Source organism: Ammospiza nelsoni, chromosome 15 (assembly GCF_027579445.1).
Source record: "Ammospiza nelsoni isolate bAmmNel1 chromosome 15, bAmmNel1.pri, whole genome shotgun sequence".
NCBI lineage: Eukaryota > Metazoa > Chordata > Aves > Passeriformes > Passerellidae > Ammospiza > Ammospiza nelsoni.
Genome location: NC_080647.1, coordinates 4,882,476 through 4,888,475, shown reverse-complemented (window position 1 = coordinate 4,888,475; position 6,000 = coordinate 4,882,476).

Genomic DNA, 6,000 nt, shown 5'->3' with positions numbered 1-6,000 from the left:
AGCTTCTTTGTGCCATGCCCAGCAGATCCAAAGAACGATTACTAAGCATCAAATTCCAATAACATTTTACAGACTGTGTCCTTTCCCATAATATTATCATTTTCTCCCTAAAACTTTATACAGACTAAACAAATTCTCGTAGGCCTCATGATCTCACAGGCCATATTTTCTAAACCTTTTGTCATTCTTAGGCTCCTCTGGACTCCACATTCCTGCCCAGGTCCGTATCCAGTAATCAGGTTAATTAGGTAACAGATCTGAGCGTGGCATTTGCAGAGTCAGCAACAGCATCACCATGTTGGTTCAGACTCCTCCTGATCCCCTGTAATCCCCAGATCCCTTTCAGTGCTGCTCCCTGAACAGCTGTTCCCCCGTTCTTGACAAATTCATGGTGACTTTTTGATTTGTCACTTTTTACGTCACCTCCCTCTCCAAGGGCCGGGATGTCAATAGTTTATTATCTTCCTGCACTTTGCAGTTAAGCTGAGCAATTTTCCGTCCACGGAGCCACCCCTCTCCCCCTTCCTCCAGTCAATGTTGATCCATCAATGCCATGATTATTTTGTTAAAACACACCAATTATTTAAGGATGGCTCTGACTGGCCTCCTGTATCATGGGAAATGCATTTCTCAGCCTCAGTGTAAACATGTAACCACATGCAATCACACCTCCTTCGAGTTCTCCTGCGTTTATCAAGATTTTAAATAGTGTTTCAGTAGTTTTGTCCATTTTCTGAATTAAACAGGCCTAAAACACATTTAGAGCTCTTGGTCTCTGAGCTCTCCATTACCATCAAGGTTTGTGTTTGACTTCCCTCAGGAGGTTTCTCCTCTCTCCCTGCAGTTACTCTTTCATCCTTTCTATATTCTGGGAAAAGTTTTTGTGGAAGAGAAATGGGAATTTATTGAAGGGTCTGTGAACACCTTCTGAACAACTTGCACAACGAACAGTTTGGATCAAAATGTGCAAGTGAAGCACAGATTTAAAATTCACAACTGAGTTTTGCATTATATTTGCTCTGCCTTCTTTTTCACCTTTACATTTTCTCAAACACTTTTATTTAGAAAAAGAAAATTCATTAAACCACAAACTGACCTAAATAATGACTAGTGAGAAGATTATTTCCTTGTAAAGAGACAAGATAAGCTGCTGTGAGATGCTGCTATGCTGCAAGTATAAATGGCTGTAACTATGCAGGAAATTACAGACCTGGTTGCAGCCAAGAGAATAAGTTTATTCTGGAGCATTAGTTTGTAACTAATGTGACTTTTTTATTTTTTAACCCAAACTGGCATTTTTTATTCAGTACAAAATCCTCTAAAACTGAATTTATGAACCATCTTGAATCAAAGCAACGAATCAGAAATTAATCTCCTTTTTGTGTGCCACTGTTTCAATGAGCAAAATTCCATGCTGAAATGTGAATTCTCCTTCTATAAGGAGTCACTGACTCCAGAGGTAAAACCATCCAGACAGAAACATGGGCCTACATCAAACCAGCAGTGAGCAGCACAGGATGGTCAGTCTGAACAGCCCACACTGAACTCAGAGAGTGATGCTCAAATAATGAGGAATGGTGTGAAAATTGGGAATGTCCTGCAGAGGAGGAGGGCCTGCTCCTGCTATCAGAGATCTGCAGTACTTCAGGGATGTTTTCCTGGACCACCTTCTTGAGCTGAAGTAGATCAGGAATTCCTGAATAAAGGCAGAACAGACCTGAGTCACTCAGGGGTGATTGACTTCTCACCTTCCTGGAAGAGGCAATCAGATACATGTTCCTTTCTCATTCCTTTGGGCTAAAATAATGGGGGTTGGAATGTTGGAGATTCCTTTCCACACATTTTGCTCTCAGCCTGGTTCATTTCCCTGTGCAACAGCCCCACTATTTAAAAGTCACAATTTCCGAGGAAGGGAAATTAGGATTCTGTGTGTGTTGCAGTCATGGCACATATGACCAGTAATATTAATACATATTTTTGTGGCAAAATACTACAAAACACATTTTTGTGTTCTGTACCTGGTTTGAAGTGTCCTTCTGCCTTATTTTATATAACTTTTGGGATGAGTGGATTATTGATCTACAGAAGAGGTTTGTGCTTGGTTAATTTTATAGTTTGTCCTGGGTGATTCTGTGGTTTGTCCTGGGTAAAAATTGATTTATGTGTCAAATTCAGTATTGATTGCAATAAAACATTTAGAGCTTATTAATTTGGGAAGATGAGGATGAGGAATTTAGGATTCTCATTGAGTCTGTTTATCTGTGCTTCAGTAAAACTTTTGGCTTAGCTACAGCTTCTTACCTGATCCCTGAGGGTGAAGGGGGTGACTGCATGCTCCAGAATTGTGTTAAACACAAAACACAAATAACAGGACACAAGAATGACTGCCAGGGAGCTTCAGGCATCTGTCCCAAAGCAGAGCTCACACTGGAGTTGTCTGGACTCCCTTGATAGCCAACAGAAAAATGCTGGCACCTCTGGGATCTGGTGCACTCCATTCTAGGACAGATGTTCAATCAGGTGTTCTAAACCAGAAAATGTATTTCCTCATCAAACACAAAGGAGATTATTCACAGATTTGGTGCTTAAAATAAATGAAAATGTTTATTTCCACTTACAACACACTGGCACAGGTTTGCCCAGAGATGCTGTGGACTCCCCATCCCTGGGAGTGTCCAAGGCCAGGCTGGACAGGGCTTGGAGCTCCCTGGGACAGTGGAAAATGTCCCTGCCCATGGCAGGGGATGGAACTCAATGATTTGAAGGTCTCTTTCAACCCAAACCATCCTGAGATTCTGTGAGACACCAGGTTTTCAGCCCAAGTAACAGGAATAGCCATTCTGTTAATGCTGTTTTAGGACACTTTGCTCAACTAGGCCTTCAAGGGTGGCTGCCCTGAAAGGCAGAACAGAGAACCCCAAAATCTGCCAACAGCCTGGCCTGGCCCTGGCTCCCTGTGGCCCAGCACTGGGCTGGACAGAACACATTTTGTGCTCTGAACACTAAATCCTGCCTTTCTCATGCCCATCCTATGAGAAACCTGCAGTTCCCACTGGCTGTGGGCTTGGAGCCAGCTGGAAGGGAGGAAATGGGGCTGCAAATCAGTGTCTGCTGCCTGCCAGAAGGTGTTGGGGCTTTTTACATACTTGGAGATGGCCCCTTGCATTTACAGACTTGGACTTTGCAGAGGCCTCGGGGTCTCCTAGGGCTGAGTCAGCTCTGCTCAAAGGGTCTGCTCACAGACTTGCTCAACCCCAAATTCTCTGGGAATCTTCAAATGGCTTCTGGGAAGACTTCTAGTAAAATAAATTCAAAATCAGTGCTAAGGGTAGGATGGTTTGTGAAACTTTCTTGGTCACAGCCCTGTCAGTTCTGGGTCTCCCTGGGAATGGACTGTAAAAGCTGGGAGCACCAGCCATGTCCTGGGGCTGTGTGTGGGAGCAGTTTTAGCCACTCCAGGGGTGCAGGCAGGACCATCTGGCAATGGTTAGGTTGTTGTTATTCGCTGTGTCCATTGATTCTACCCCAGCCTGAGACAGATCCTCAGGCGAGCTCGTGAGTTCCTGTCTGGGAACTCCCCACCCTCCTCCTCCTCCTCCACAAACACATGCAAAAAAAATTCACTGGGGTCTTCTGCCCCAATTTTGTCTTTCCTGCATGTTCCTGTTAGCCCTCCATGGCAGACCGGTATTAGAAATCATCTTTCAGGCCTCCCACTCCTGCCAAGAGTGAAAAATTACTTATTATGGGTTTGAAGTTTTTGTAAGTTGTTTGTCAAACTCTGTTTTTTTACACAATTATCTATATGTTCCACTTCATAGAATCACAGAATCCTAGGAAGGGACCTTAAAGCTCATCTCATTCCACCCCCTGCCACAGCAGGGACACCTTCCACTGTCCCAGGTTGCTCCAAGCCCTGTCCAGCCTGGCCTTGGACACTTCCAGGGATTCAGGGCCAGCCACAGCTGCTCTGGGCACCTGTGCCAGGGCCTCCCCACCCTTCCAGGGCACAGTTTCTCCCTAGTACCCAATCTAGATTACGCTCTGTTAGTGGGAAGCTGTCACTCCCTGGGTGTTTCTGTAGTCTTGCAGCTGTAGCATTCCCTTCCATGTACATCCTTGGGTACTCCAGGGTAACTCAGTGCCTTCAGGAGCAGGCACAGCTCTTGCCAGAGCCCAGGCTGGCTCAGGGCTGGGAGGGTGCATGGCCAGTCTGGAGCACATGGAAAAGCAGGGATTAAATGCTAAGCAAGGAGTTGTGTGTGGCCAGCCCCAGTGGATGGGAGATTGTCTTCAAAACAGGGAAGTGGTGGAGTCACCGTCCCTGAAAGGGTTCAGGATTGTGTAGATGTGACACTCGGGGAATGGGTTAGTGGCGGCCTCGGCAGTGCTGCTGAACGCTAGGACACACGGTCTCGGAGGACTTTTCCAACCTAAGTGATTCCATGGCTCTTTGAAAGCACGGCTGACCCCACCCACCAAGGCAACAATGCGGACGTCTCCAGGCCTCCAGCGTGTCACAGAGCCCCAGGCAACTCCCTCCTCCTCTTCTTCCTCCGCCTCCTTTTCTTCCTCCGCCTCCTTTTCTTCCTCCGCCTCCTCCTCCTCTCGGGCCGAGGGGAGCGGGCCGGGCCCTGGCCGCGGTCCCGCCGAGCGCCAGCAGGGGGCGCGCCCCGGCAGCCAGCGCGGGGCCGGGCCTGGGGGGGCTGAGCCGGGCCTGGGGGGGCTGAGCCGGGCCTGGGGGAACTGAGCCGGGCCGGGGGGGCTGAGCCGGGCCTGGAGGGGCTGAACCGGGTCTGGAAGGCTGAACCGGGTCTGGGAGGTTGAGCCGGGTCTGGGAGGTTGAGCCGGGTCTGGGGGGCTGAGCCTGGTTTGGGGGGGCTGAGCCGGGCCTGGGAGGTTGAGCCGGGCTGGAGGGGCTGAGCCGGGCTGGGGGGGCTGAGCCGGGCCTGGGGGGCTGAGCCGGGCCTGGAGGGGCTGAACCGGGTCTGGGAGGTTGAGCCGGGCCTGGGGATGCTGAGCCGGGTCTGGGGGTGCGGAGCCGAGTCTGTGAGTGCTGAGCGGGACGGGCGGTTTGAAGGCAGCAGCACTGTAATGTCACTCACTGCTGCCACTGCTCAGGTGAGACAGCACTCAGAGTCCCCTCTCTGTGCCTCCTCTGCCGTGTGCCTACCACAATCACTCGTAAATCAAGGAAACCCGGCCTTGCTGAGTTTCCAGATGAGGAAGATCTCTTGGACTTTCCCCCCTGCTCCCACGAAGTCTTTGGAGCAGGGAGCAGTTCATGGGATGCAGCAGGGCACGGCTCTCAGTCAGGTTTGCCCTTTGGCTCCAGTCACTGCCAGGCTGGGCCGGGAATGAAGCAGGGATTTCTGATTTCCTGTTCAGAGCGCTGAGTTGACGTCCCTGGCCCATCACACCTTCTCCATTTCACACACATCCACGTCATCTCCTCTGGCACACGGTCCAAGAGCAGACCCTGGCACAGCCTCACGTTACTCACAGCTGGATTCTGGACTCATTTCTCTCAGTGGTTACAAAGCAGCTGTGGAGCATGTGGAGTGTGTTCTTCCTGACCTTTTGGATGAGAGGGAATTTGCAGATGATTACTGATGTATCTTTCATTGTGAGATTCTCCTACAGTTCTTTTTTAAAACAGCTTAATTTGCCAGCACTAGGAAGGCTCCATCCTTGCCTGTGCTCTAAGGAAAAAGCAAGGGCATCCTTGCCATCACTGGCAGTGTTTCACTGTGGAATCCCAGGATGACTCTGCCATGGCCAATCCCTTGTGCTCCCCTTTGGGGAGCACCTAAAATTTGGTCATTTTGCTTTAGGTTTTGGTCTGTCTGAGAAGGATATTTCATAGCTTTCCAAGTGTTTAACAGTGAAAACAAAACCACCATGATGAATTTTACTGGAGTAGCGTGGGAATAGAAAACATCACACTTTCCCATCAATAAAGTAGAAAATTTACTTTTATGAGTCAAGAAAACCAAGTTG